Raw genomic sequence first — 15,201 nt, 5'->3', positions numbered from 1 at the left:
TAATTATTATTACCTTTTGATTCAAAATGACACCAAAAAATTTTTAGAGAAGTACAATATATCTACTAGCTGCCAAGAACAGTTTTAAAACTTCTCATCAAAGCAACCTAATTCTTCTTCATCTGCTATTTGATTCGAGGTAACTTTTCTTTCACAAACATTGCTCAGTTACACCACCCCTTTAGAAGGTAGCCATATAACTAACGCAGTCTTAGAATTTTCTAATATTATGGATTATTTTAGAATTTATTGCTTTACATATTCTTCTTCCAAAATAGAAAATGAAATTAATAATCCTTGCAATAAGTGATACATTTTTCTCAGATTTTCTTCTTTGTAATCTAGCAAAATTAATCTACAAACCTCTACAACATTTGTATATAATCTACAAACCTCTACAAACCTCTACAACGTATACAACCAACTTTGACCTGCCCTTTAAAATAATTATTTTCCATACTTCTTTCCTATTTGGAAAAACATAATGAAAAGAAAAAATATTTTGTTTTTAAATAAACAACTAACTAAATCCAATTTGGAATATATGTGTATTTACAAAAATAGAGTACTATGTTTGTTTTCTGTTGACACTATATTTCCTTTGATTGTTTTCAACTGTCTTATGTAGTCTTCAAAGTGGGGATCCACCCCATGTTTTGGAAGTGTCATTTGGTTCTTTAATTACTTATCTCCCTTTCTGGTCCAAGTGAAACTAACCCAACAGATGAGAAAGGTCCTACTTGAACAGTCTATGAGGAATAAAAGTGACAATTTTTGGTGAACAGAAAACCCTTAATAATAAATTTAGGAGAAGAGGAACAAAAAGGTTTCCAAATCAAACTAAAAGACAATCACTTAAGATCTCATGTATCATGTGAGCTGACTCTGTTAGAGTGCTGAATTCAGCTGCTCATCCCAGAGGGTCATGACATAAAATAATTACTAAATTGACACTTATTTATTCCAGTTCTTCTAACATAGTTTACTCAGTCTTAATCTGCACCCAGTAGATTTCTTATTAATTGAACATGCTTTACTAATTATAAAGATTATCTCCCTTTAAAATCTGGATTTTTTTCTCAACTAGTTTTAGGGTGATGTGGGTAGGGAAGGTTGAACTCTTCTCTATAGCTAACCAGTCTCTGGGGCTCCTGGGTGACTCAGTCGGTTAAGCACCTGACTCTTGGTTTCGGCTCAGGTCCTGATCTCAGTCAGGGTCATGAGATTGAGCCATCCATCAGGCTCCATGCTCAGCGCAGAGTCCACTTAAGACTCTCTCCCCCTCTGCCTTTGCCCCTCCCCCCACCCCGAGCTCTCTCACGCTCTCTCTAAAATAAATAAATAAATCTTTAAAAAAATAAAAGCTAACCATTCTAACATAAAAACTTTTTCAACTTATGAAATCTATATATAGAAATCAACATTATAAAATGACTTCCAAGGAGTCAGATTAAAGTAAATTTGTGCCTCAAATACCTTAGAAAAAGTAGAAATTCTAAATGTTGGTGTCTTCATTTGGAACCAAAATTTCCTACTGCATGCTCTTGCTGATGGTCCTTGATTTTATCACCAGAGTCAGTTCCAGTTACATTTCCACTAATATGGACAGATCTAAAATAAGAGAAAGGAGATACATTTAGTCTACTGAAAACATTACAGACTTTAGACTCTACTGCATATCATTGTTTCCCTGTAAGCATGCAAAGATTCTTATACAGATGCTTTAGTTGTTCAAGAAATGCCAATTCTCATTCTTGTCCGCACTACAGACTTTAAAAATTGAAACTAAAGATTAATGGCTAAATAAATAAGTAAAATTAATAAGAGATCATTGGTTACTCGCTTTAAAAGGTTCAGATCCCAAATGAAGCTAGGAGGCCAGGATCCTCAACTATCAGCTTACTCATCATCAGAGTTGCTGACGTCACCCCAGCAGCAGGGGTCTCAGTAACCTGTTTCAGGTAAAGTGGAACAGAAGGAGGAAATGGGATTCCTAGCAGAAGATACCTCAATGTAATGGCTAGCATTCATTACTGGGTCATTGGCAGTGGGATAAGAACAAATTGGATTCTTTTAAATTAATGGTAGTACTGTCTTCCCACTTTTATCTCAAAGCTAACTCCTAGGGGTGCCTGGGTGGCTCAGTCCGTTAAGTGTCTCTCTTCGGCTCAGGTCATGATCCCAAGGTCCTGGGATTGAGCCCCACATCAGGCTCCCTGCTCAGGCAGAGAGTCTGCTTCTCCCTCTCCCTCTGCCCCTCCCCCAGCTCGAGCCCGCTCACTCGCTCTCCTGCTCTCTCTCTCTCAAATAAATAAAATAAAAATAAATAAAAAGTTAAATAAATAAAAACTCCTAACAGTGGGGGGACTTTGCAGACATCAGAGAATGCTTAAGAAATGTGAAACCTACTGGCTTTCATTACTTAAAGCCTAAGTGGTTTAGGCTTTACCACCCAGGGTTAAGCTTTTTACTAAATTTAATACTCCCTTTAGATCACAAAGACACGGTGGATTAGGTCCAGAGAAATCATTATATCACAGGTCGATTCAGGAATCTTGCTAGTTAATTCTATCTATGGCTTCCACCTATTACCCTTGGGCTTTACTCAAAACACAAACCATTCCGGCCAGCTACCCTCTCCCCTATTTTCATACCCACAGTGCTCTCTGTGCTTTCTCACCCACCCCATGTCTTCCCCCACTGTTGCCCTTCCTTCCAACCTTCTCCTTGGGGAACCTCTGGAAACCTCTCTTATATAGTGAAACAAATCACCTCTACATCCTCAACCTATCAATGAATACTTCTTTCAACCCCTGGGCTAAACCTGTCTCTTGAGAAGAACCCTCTAGAGTGAAGGCTAAGGCAGTAGGGATCAACCTTCTCCACAGTGGTATTTCTAGACCCTAACTCATAAGCAATCCAATTCCTTCCCTCAGGCTCAGGCCATCTGGCTGTCCTACCCTCTTCTCTTTATCATGCAATAGCCCAATCTACCTTTTGTACCTAAGTCCAGATTTAATCCCTGAGATGCACTCCACCTAGTCTCATCTCTCCAGTTAGTTAACTATGTTATTATTGGTCTCAAAATCTTGGTTGTCACCCAAGCTATCAATCTCCCTAGTATGTTACTTTCTTCCTTCCACTTCATCAGCCTCAAATTCCTAATCACGGTTCAATTCAATCACCTGCTAGGGAGAAAACACCCAACATTATGGATTGATCCTGCTATACCATTAAAGTCTTCAATTTTAGACACAGTGTTATCTAGTGAGCCTTTTATATGTCATTAATCAGGTCCTTCCCCCATTATTCATACTGCCTTTCTTTCTAAACTTTAGCCACACTTCCACTTCCAGTCCTATGGGGGGTGGGATGGGAGAGGGATTTCTTCATGTTTTCCTTAACTGTTTGTGTAGGTTATTTATATTGTAAAAACACTATTTCTTCCATTTACTTTGAACATTTTCTCAATTGCTGGCTTTTACTATAGAAGTTTTCTTATTTTTAGGTGGCCAGATTTGTGCACCACTGCTTTCTCCATTTCTTTTACTATTTCTCTGCTTAGAAATTTCTCCACCTTCAATAATAGCAGATAAATACTCTGATGTTTACCTTTCTAGGCTAATTGTTCCAATACTTCATTCCAAATTCAGAACTGAAAAATGATGTAAAAGGAACATGTATTTGAACAGTCTCATTCCTGTATCATCCACATGCAGCTCACGTTGCCCTTGATTGCTACTGGTCACCACTTTTATTAGTTTCTTCTATACCTTTCCAGCAACTCTTTATGTAAATATACACTTAACTAAAAATACAGTCTTATCCTTCTGTCTTCTAAAAAAAAATGTCCAGCTTTGCACCTTTTTTTTTTTCCCCCACTTAGTGTATCCTGAAGATTTTCCATGTTAGGATATATTTCTTCATTGTTTTTAAAGTTCTATGGCATTTTATTATGTGAATACATACTAGTTTGTGTAACCAAGCCCACAATTGTAAGAAGTTAGATTCCACAAATTTAAGTCTTGTTTCTGAAAGTAATTTAGAGTTCAAGAGCAACAACTGTACAAACCAAACAGCACAGGAACCTAGGTGGTGTGATTTCACAAATTTTTACTCTATTGATAAATATAAGTTCTCTTGTACATCACTTTATCTTTTCTCTCAAGCTTATTCCATGAGCCTATCTAAAATCTATCAACTGTTACAGTCATAAACTCTGAAAGTAGAAGGATAGTTTTTAGGGGCGCCTGGGTGGCTCAGTCAGTTAAGCATCTGCCTTCGGCTCGGGTCATGATCTCAGGGTCCTGGAACTGAGCCCCGCTTTGGGCTCCCTGCTCAGTGAGGAGTCCGCTTCTCCCTCTCCTTCTGCCTGAGGCTCTGCCTGCTTGTGCGCTCTGTCAAATAAATAAATAAAATCTTAAAAAAAAAAAAAAAGGATCATTCTCAGAGTGAGAAGTCTCAGATTCTAAAACCTGCCCAACCTCACTAAGAGCGTCAGTGGGCCTGCAAAAATGAAATACAGCTATACAAGAGTCAAGACAGTTGTACAAATACAGAAATGTTTCATTCTACTTAGTGGTATCAGGAGAGGCTTCACTGGGGAAATAGTCCCTGAGGTTCAATCCTAAAGGAAAAAATGCTCAAGAGGCACAAGAAGGCAAGAGAAAGCATGAAGGAGGGAGCAGAAGAAAGAACTGCTTGAAATAGCATACCTTGTCAAGAACTCTAGTTCCACTCCACTTAGAATGCAGAAAGCCTCAAAGGAATGTCAATCCCACCCTCAGAAGAAAAAGCCAGATCTATCAAATCAAAACTTATCTTAAGCCTAACAAAGAGTTGAGGTCACAAGGCAATCAAGTAAATTTAATTTCAAAGAGGGACAAGTTCCTCCAAGAAGAGACCAAACACAATCTCTTTTACCTTTGGCAGGTCACAGAGAAAGAAGTAGCCACCATACAGGTGTGTAAGAAAAAAAACAGCTAAGATTTTTTTTTTAAGATTTTATTTATTTATTTGAGAGAGAGAACATGCGAGAGAGAGAGAGAGAGAGAGAGAGAGAGAGGAGCACAAGTCGGGGGGGGGGGGCAGACTCCCCGCTGAGCAGGGAGCCTGATGCCAGGCTCAATTCCAGGACTCCAGGATCATCACCTGAGCTGAAGGAAGATGCTTAACCGACTGAGCCACCCAGGCATCCCGAAAAAAATCAACTAAGATTTTAACAAATTTTTAAAGACCAAGTGTAGACTCATGTGTCAGTTTGGAATGGCTGGGGATCCCTGACACAAGAAGAGTTTACACTCAACTGTAAGTTCTACATGTGTCAACCAGGTGCTCACAGGAAAAATTAAAAGTAAATCAGAGAGAGCCCTTCATCAATGCGGCAAGTGTGCAGGAAGTGACAAGTACCAGCCTGAAGCCCTGCCTAATTCCCCAACCTTTCCTTAAACACAGCAAACGCCTAGAGCCACTAGGGGAAGGAAAGAAAGCCCTAAGGTCCAGGCAAAAATCCACTGCTTCAGAGGAAAATAGAAGCAAAATGCCTCTGCCTCTGGAGGAGGGGGAGAAAAGAGTGTCAAGTCCCCAGACGCAGGCAAAGATATACTGATGCTAGGAAAAGGTAGAGACAAAAAATAATTCTGCCACTACTGGGGGGGGAGCAGGAAAGAGTCTTGGGCAAAGGATCCTACACCAATACCAAAAGAGATCAACTACCACAGAGAGGGAAATGATACTCCTGCCCATGACCAGCTACAAATATATGGCATAGTTTGACTGCCACAAGGGAGAAAGAGCAGAAAAGCTAATAAAACCCCATCACCAACACCCAGGAACATAGGGCCTGACCAGGATTGAGTCTGGACTAGAATAAGAGAACCCCATGCTGCCCCACAAGCAAAGCACTGGGTAACAAGCAACAATAATCACTGGGAGAGGGACAATAACATAAAGAGAAATCTCTCTGGTGCACAGATATGCAAAGACTGTTGAGAGATGAGGGTGGTATAGGAACACAGAAAAATCCTGTAGTACTACATGGCACACCCTAAACACAAGGGAACAGCAGCCAACTGTTGGAGAAATCTGAAGCCTGTGGTACAATGAAGGTAATGAGGGCAAAAGAATCCAAACCTAGCTCGATTCATGATGAGACTGACTCAACCTCTAACACAAACAGCCTAACAAAAGAAGAGCATCATTTCAATCTCTCCTATTCTTCGTACACAATGATGAGCATAAAATCAAAAATTACACAAAAGCAAGAAAAAAAAATAACCCTTTGGCAAGAGATAAAGCAATCAACAGAATCAGAAATGATTTTGCTATTGAAACTATCAGACATTTAAAAATAACTATAAATATGTTAAATGGTCTAGTAGAAAAGATGGACAATATGCACAAACAGATGGACATTTTCAGCAGTGAGATGGAAAACTTTAAAGAAAGGAAAAATATAAAAGACAGAAATAAAAAAATTCTATTAGAGAAAAAAAATTCCTGAGACAGGCTCAACAACAGTCTGGACACAGAAGAGGAAACAATCATTGAACTTAAAGACATGCAAATAGAAATAATTATAAATGAAACCACAGTTTAAAAAAAGTGAGGGAAAAATACATCTCAGGGCATCCAAGAGTTGTGGAACTATATCAAAATGTCTTCAAACAAATTCCATTCAACTGAAGCCCCAAGAAAAGGAAACAAACAAACAAACAAAATGAGATACAAGAAATATGTGAAGAGATAATGGCCAAGAATTTTGAAAGAATCCAAGACAACAAACCAAAGAGCAAAAAATCCTACGGAATCCTAATCATAATAAATACCAAAATGAACACACACAAACAAATATACATGGATATATCATAGCCAAAATGCAGAAAAACAAAGATAAAAATCTCAAAGGCAAAGAAAAAAAATACATACAAAGAACAAAGATCAGTATTTCCTTTTCTTCAGGAAATTATACAAGCGAAAAGACCATAGAGTAGAAAGATAAAAGCTGCCCATAGAATCCTATAACCAGAAAAATATTTTTTCAGAAATGAAGAAAGAGGGGGTGCTGGGTGGCTCAGTCAGTTGAGTGGCTGTCTTCGGCTCAGGTCATGATCCCAGGCCCTGGGATCGAGCCCCACATCGGGCTCCTTGATGAGCGGGGGGCCTGCTTCTCCCCTGCCTGTCATTCCCCCTGCTTGTGCTCTCTCTCTGTCAGATAAAATCTTTTTTAAAAAAATGAAGAAAGAAAGAATTTTTTGACAAATAAAACCTGACAGAATGCACTGCCTGCAGACACCAAAAATGTTTCAGGAAGTTCTTTAGGCAGGACTGAAAATTACCAGCTGAAAATGTGGTTCTACAAAAAGAAATGATGAGGATTATAAAGAGAAGGTAAATACAAAAGACTTTTTTTCTTGTTTTCTTTCTTTTTTTTTAAGATTTTATTTATTTATTTGTCAGAGAGTGAGAACACGCACAAGCAGGGGGAACGGCAGGCAGAGGAAGAAGCAGGCTCCCCACTGAGTGAAGTTTTATTCATTTTAGAAGATTATATAAGAACACAAAAAATAATAATGTATTGTATTGTGGGGGTTAATAACATATATAGAAGTAAAATCATGACAACATAAAGAGGGAAGGTAGAAAATTAAAGTATATGGTCATAAGGTGATCATGTTACACAAGGTAGCATAATGGGTTTTTTTTGTTTTTTTTTTTAATTTTTTTTTTTTTTTTAAAGATTTTATTTATTTATTTGACAGAGAGAGACATAGCGAGAGAGGGAACACAAGCAGGGGGAGTGGGAGAGGGAGAAGCAGGCTTCCCGCGGAGCAGGGAGCCTGATGCGGGACTTGATCCCAGGACCCTGGGATCATGACCCGAGCCGAAGGCAGTCGCTTAACCAACTGAGCCACCCAGGCGCCCCACAAGGTAGCATAATGTTATTTAAATAAAGATTGTCGGAGCACCTGGGTGGCTCAGTCGGTTAAATGTCTGCCTTCGGCTCAGGTCGTCATCATCCCCAGGTCCTAGGATAGAGCCCCCAGTCGGGCTCTCCGCTCAGTGGGGACTCCGCTTCTCCCTCTCCCTCTCCCCCTCCCTTCCCGCCCCCCATGCGTGCGGGCTCACTCTCTCCTCTCTCAAATAAATAAATATCTTTTAAAAACTAAATAAGTAAATAAAGATTGTTGTAAGTTAAAGTTAGATCTTTTAAGCCCTAGAAGAGTGGTTCTCATACTGCCTCAGTGACATGTAGCAAAGTCTGGACACTTTTTTTTTTTTTTTGAGAGAGAGAGAGAGGGCACATATGCACAAGCAAGTGTGGGGGGGGGGCAAAGGGAGAAGGAGAGAAAGAATCTTAAGCAGGCTTCACACCCAGCATGGAGCCCCCACACAGGGCTCAACCTCACAATCCTGAGATTACGACCTGAGCTGAAATCAAGAGTCCACCCACTTAACTGACTGAGCCATCCAGCTGCCCTTGGAAACATTTTTGGTTGTCACAACTGGGGGTGGGGAGTGGTTGCTACTGTCATCTAGTCAACAGAGGCCAGAGATGCTGCCAAAAATCCTACACTGCATACAGGATATCCCCTCCAGTCCTCAACAACAAAGAATTATCCAAATGAAAATACCAATAGTGCCAAGGCTGAGAAACCATGACTTAGAGCAACTGCTAAAATATATATGTACATATACATACATATATGTATATACGTGTATATATGTATATATACATACATATGTATGTGTATATATGTGTATGTATGTATAAGTGTATATGTGTGTGTACATATACATGTATATCTAGACATATAGAATAAGCCAAGAGTATTACATAAAATGGAATTATGAAAAAGGATTAATTCAAAAGAAGGCAGGAAAAGAGGAAAAAATAAATTTAAAATATTCAAAAATAGAAAACTAGCTGGGGCACCTGGGTAGCTCAGTTGGTTAAGCATCCAACTCTTGAGTTCAGCTCAGGGCATGATCTCAGGGTCTGAGATCAGGCCCCACTCAAACTCTGCACTGGGTATGAAGCCTGCTTAGGATTCTCTCTCCCTCTCCCTCTGCCCCTCCCCACTCACGCTCCATCTTTCTCTCTAAAAAAAAAAAAAGACTCAAAATTAAAAAAAAATAAAAATAAAAAACAGAAAGCTAGCAAGATGACAGACTTAAATCCATATTTATCAATGATTACATTAAATAAAAATTATCTAAACACCCAATTAAAAGGTGGAGATTATCAGATCAAATTTTAAAAACGAGATCCAATTATATGCTATCCACAAGACACTTACACTACATAAGGATAAAGGATCAATTCACCAAAAGACACAGCAATCCTAAATGTGTTTACTTATTAACACAGCTTTAAAATAAATGAAACAAAAACTAATAAAACAGGAGATTAGACAAATCCACAATTACAGCTATAGACCTTACTACTCCCCTGTTATTAATCAACAGAACAAGAAGATAGAAAATCACTAACATATAGAAGACTTGGAAACACTATCAACTGACTTGACCTAATTGGACATTTATAGAACATTTTACACTATGAGAGCAGAATATATATTCTTTTCAAGGGCACATGGAACATTCACCAAGAATGACCATATTCTGAGCTATAAAATGAACCTCAAGATATTTAAAAGAATTAAAGTCAAATAATGTATTTTCTCTGGCCAAACAAAATTAAATCAGAATCAATTAACTGAGAGATAAGGAATTACCAAGGGTTGGAAATGAAATAACACACTTTTAAATATCCCAAGGGTAAAAGATTAAGAGAAATTTTTAAATATTTTTAATTGAATGAAAATTAGAACATATCAAAATTTGTGGGATACCACTAAAGCAGTTCTTAGAAACTTAGAGCAGTAAATGCTTATATTAGAAAACAAGCATGAATCAATAATATAAGCCTTCATCTTAGAGAAGCTGAAAAAGAGTAAATTAAACACAAAGCAATTAGACGGAAGAAATGAAATTGAAAAAAAAAAAAAACAGAAAAATCTATGAAACGGAAACCTAGTTCTCTGAAACATTCAATAAAATAGAATAAACTTCCAGATGATCAAGAAAAAAAGAGAGAAGCCACAAATTACTTGTATCAGGAATGAAAAGAGAACATCACTAGAGAGCTTATCGATATTAATAGGATAATAAGAGAATATTATGAAGAACTTATGGCAATAAATTTTACAACTTCCATAAAATGTACCAATTTCTTAAGTTTGAAGACAAACTACCAAGTTCACTAAAAGAAGAAGTCAGATAATAAGAATAGCTCTTAATATACTAAGAGCTTAAATTATGACATTTAATTCATAATTTAAAACCTTCCCATGAAGAAAGCTCCATGACAAGTGGCTTCCTCGGTGAATTCTACCAAACATCTAAGAAATTTATATATTACATAAATTCTTCCAGAAATACATAAGAAAACACTTACCAATTCATTTTATAAGCACTACTCATAAATTTTAGCATGACGCTGATATAAAACTCAGACAAAAGAAAAAAACCTTAAGAAAAGTAAACTACAGACTAATATCCTTTCATGAACACAGACACAAAATATTTTAACCAAATATTAGAAAAATGAATCCAGCAATATATAAAAAGGAATATATATCATGACCAAATAGAATTTATCCCAGGAATGCATTATTAGTATTAGTTCAATATATGAAAAAAACCCATGAATGAAATTCACCCTAACAATGGACTAGAACATAAATGATCATCTTAATAGATGAAAAAATAATATTAGAAAAAGCCCAGTCATTCATAATTCAAAACTCTCAGAAAACTAGGAACAGAAGGGAATGTCCTCAGCCTAGGACATGAATCTACAACAAATCTACAGCTAATATACATAATCATGAAAAACTAAATGCTTCCCCTCTAGGATCAGGAATAAGGCAAGAACATCTGCTCTCCCACTCCTATTCACTGTACTGTACTGTCAGTACAATAATGCAAGAAAATAAATAAAAGCCTAGAGATGAAAAAAAAAGCATCAAAACTGTCTTTTTTCACAAATGACAGGATGGTCTACATAGAGAATCCAAAGAATCTACTACTAAAACTAAAAAAAGAATTTAGAAAAATTGCAGAATACAAAGTCAACACACAAAATCCAACTATATTTCTATATGGTAGCAATGAAAAATTACAAATAAATGAACAAAACAGTAGCAATTACATTAACATCAAAAAAATTTAGGATAAATATAACAAAATAAATGGAAGATTTGTGTGCTCAAAAATATAAAACTCCGAATGAAAAATCAAGGACCTCAATAAATGAAGAAATACTGTTTTCAAAGATCAGATCCATCAATATTGTTCAAATAGCAATTCTCCCACATTTATAGATTTAACCTAAGTCCCAATTAAAATCCCAGATTTTTTTTGTAAAAACTGACAAGCTGATTCTAAAATTTATATGGAAATGCCAAGAACCTAGAATATTCAAAACAATTTTGAAAAAAAAAAAAAAGTTGGAAAACTTACACTACCTGATTTCAAGACTTTCTATAAAGTGATAGTTATCAAGACATTGTAATTCTGGCATAAAGATAAACATACAAATCAAGGGAACAGAAAAGACAGTCCAGAAACAGATCTACAAACTTACAGTCAACTGATTGTCAACAAAAGTTTACTGGGGTAATTCAATGGAAAAAGAACTGCCTTTGTAACAAATACTGCTGGAACAACTGACAATCCATATGGAGAAAAAAAAAGAACCTCAACTCATACCTTACAACTTACACAAAAATTAACAGACCTAAATATTTAAAAATGCAAACCTATAAAACTTCTAGAGGAAAACAGAAGAAAATTTAGGAACCCTAGGTTAGCCCAGGGGTTGTCAAACTTTTTCTACAAAAGGCTATACAGTGAATATTTTAAATTTTATGGGCTATTCAGTCTCTACTGTAAATATTCAACTCTGTCACGATAGCATGAAAGCAGCCATAGGCAATATGTAAACAAATGGGCATGGCCATGTTCCAACAAAACTTTATTTACAAAAAAGAAGCAGTGGGTTGAATCAGCTGTAGTCTGCCAACCCAAGTTAGGCAAAGAGTTCTTAGATATGACACAAAAGCACAAACCATAAAAGAAAAAATTGATATATCACAGTAAAACAAAATCTTTAAATTCTGCTCTTCAAAAGACAGTGTTATAAAAGTGTAAAGACAAGTCACAAACTTGGAGAAAATACCTGAAGAAAATACCTGCAAAACACATACCTCCTAAAGAACTTGTTTCTGCAACATAAAGAACCTTTCAAGCAATCCAATAAAAATAATGGTCAGAGTATTTGAACAATGCTAAAATGACAACTCTAACAAGCAGTCTCGTTACTTGGTACATGTGTTTAATCTTTCCTACTGGCCTTCAGGCTCCCTGAAACTAGACTAATCCTGCCTGAATGGAGCATCCAACATTCCAGCTTACACAAAAAGATAAGCAAGCAACAAATGAAACAAAGCTATCAGAGCATTTTTGAAGTTGATTTTTAGAGTAGTTAATACATACCTGATACAAAAAGTAAACTGTCCTAAAGAGTTATGGTAAATAGAAATTTTCCCCCAATCATCCTGCTCCCTTTCCTTGTTTATTATGTATTCATAGGTATTCTATACATACAAAAGCATTTACATATATTTTTTAATGAAAGTGATGGCATACTTACACAGCTTCTCATCATGATTTTTTAACTTAATGTACCTTAGAGGTTTTGTTTTTAAAGATTTTTTTTTTTAAGATTTTATTTATTTGAGAAAGAGGGAGAGAGCATGAGCGGAAGGAGGGGCAGGAGGAAAGGGAGAGGCAGACTTCCCAATGAGCAAGGAGCCCTACAATGGCTCTATCCCAGGACCCTGAGATCATGACCTGAGCCGAAGGCAGATGCTTAACTGACTGAGCCACCAAGGTGCCCCTAAAGATTTATTTATTTGAGAGAGAGAGAGAAGCGAGAGCATGAGCAGGGGAAGGAGCAGAGTGAGAGAGAGAATCCTGGAGCAGACTCTCCACTGAGAGCGGAGCCTGATGTGGGGCTTGATCCCACGACCCTGAGACCATGACCTGAGCTGAAACCAAGAGCTGACTGCTTAAATGACTGAGCCACCCAGGCACCCCTAATGTACCTCAGAGTTTACTTCACATCATCCCTTTTAGAATTCCCTCATACTTTTAACAATTTTATAATATTATATTAATATACCATAATTTATTTAATCAGTCTCTCACTGATGAACTTATTGTTTCAGTATTGACAATGCTACAAATAACATCTGTATACTTATGAAGTGGAATTATTAAATCAAAAGTATCTTGATTTTAAATTACAATAGCCTCTGCTAGACTATGCTCCACAAAGTTTATCAGGGCTTAAATATAATATATATGGAAATATGTCAGTAAATCTTCCAGACCAGGGAAACTAAAATAAAGCAGAAAATTCTCATAATACAGCCCTAACAAAAGATGTTTTGAAGACTTTTAACTCTAAATAATCCAAGATACTTATTAATACAAGATAAATGTATATAGTGAGTCACAATGAGAACTGTGAGGCCCAGCATGATCCCCCTCTATTATCCTCAAATCTTTTCTATTAAATTAAGGTAATTTTTATTTAAAATTTATAACCTGTCTAATTTCTAAGAGGACTTGGATTGATTACAAGTTAAAATACAAGGCAAAGAGGATTCATCACAATAAAACTATATAGATAAAAGTAAACATTAGACACTGCAGCAGTTGGTATGGGCACATACTACCCTCCAAAGATGGCTGCCATTGATTCCTTCTCTCCCTTTGTGCACGTCACTCCATCCATCAAGAGTTGGGGCTAAGAAAAAGGGGGGGAGGACGCCTGGCTGGCTCAGTCAGAAGAGCATGTGACTTTTAGTCTCAGTCAGGGTCATGAGTTCAAGCCCATGTTGGGTGTAGAGATTACTTAAATAAAAAAACTTAGAGAGAGATGGGGCTTATTTCCCGGCTCCTTAAATCTTGGTTGGCCTTGTGACTTGCTTTGACCAACAGGATGTGGTCTCAAGCTCTAGAAACTAAAGGATTGGCAGCTTCCCTTTTCTCTCCCATAAAAGCTAGAAGCCATGTAAGAAATCCAACTACCCTGAAACTGTCATGCTGTGGAGAGGCCATGTGGAGACAGGCCAAAGTGCCAGACACGTGACAAAACCTTCTTAGACGTCCAGCCCTGCTCAGCTACCAGAGTGACAGATCCTAGCTGAAGTCACATAGAACAGAAGAATCCCCTAGCCAAGCACTGCCCAAATTCCCGATCCACAGAACTGTAAAAATAATAAATCAACATTATTTTAAGACACTAAGTTTGGGGGTGATTTGTTATATGGCAGTAGGCAAGTGAAACAGACACTTTCAAGCTCATGATATCAGCAAATTATAAACACTGAGTGTCAAATTTGGGTCTATGTTTTCCAGGTTGTAAGCTTTTAATTTTTGATTCAGAAGAATACATAAATTTTGTATCTGAACCACATGCACTCCTATAAAGAATAACAAACCTAGCAGACTATAGTCTCAAATATAATTTTAGGAGATGTGTATCATTCAAATGATATTTCTTACAGATAGATTCTATACAGACAAATAGCATATCATTAAATCAGAATTCAGTTTAGGCATTTTCATGTCAGCGGAGACTGAGATGACGTAGTCCTGATACTTTTGTTCTATGAAAACTTAGTACAAGAAACTAGATGAATACATCATTAAGATACTCATTATACTATCTTCTCATATTTGACATTTTAAGTGAGCTTTTGATAGACACAAAGTAGCTGTCAGTTTGTGATTAAATCTTCTAATAAGAACACACAATAAATACTCTGTAAGATTGGTTAAAGTTAGAGACATATACATTAATAGCCAAAACAATCTACCTTCCCCCTAGAACTGGTCCCACTGAGATCACCAATTTCTTTAATGCAACATCCCATGAAAATTCCTTGGCCCCTGCCTTACTTAATCTTAAACAGCATCCATACAAATAAGCATTCCCTTTTAGTCACTAAGTGCAGCCCACACTCAAGGAATGGGGAATTAGGTTCTACCTCCTTGAGGAAGGGAAGTATCTGCATAAGTTACTTTTAATTCTTCTGTACTGGATAAATAAATAAGTAGGGGCAC

At 37.0% G+C, this 15,201-nt stretch overlaps 1 protein-coding gene across 10 annotated transcripts in view; it reads right to left on the bottom strand.

Moving 5' to 3' along the window:
• NCOA1 (nuclear receptor coactivator 1) overlaps positions 1–15,201 on the bottom strand; it is a 239,683-nt gene that overhangs the window by 182,429 nt on the left and 42,053 nt on the right. For all 10 annotated transcript variants that reach the window (XM_078056046.1, XM_078056041.1, XM_078056044.1 and 7 more), the window contains exon 2: positions 1,477–1,611. The gene's annotated coding sequence lies outside the window, so the exon portion shown is untranslated. The remainder of the gene's footprint in view (positions 1–1,476; positions 1,612–15,201) is intronic.

The sequence above is a fragment of the Halichoerus grypus genome, chromosome 10 (assembly GCF_964656455.1).
Source record: "Halichoerus grypus chromosome 10, mHalGry1.hap1.1, whole genome shotgun sequence".
Classification (NCBI taxonomy): Eukaryota; Metazoa; Chordata; class Mammalia; order Carnivora; family Phocidae; genus Halichoerus; species Halichoerus grypus.
The sequence above is the reverse complement of the archived record's forward strand: the minus strand, read 5'-3'. Positions and strand labels throughout refer to the sequence as shown.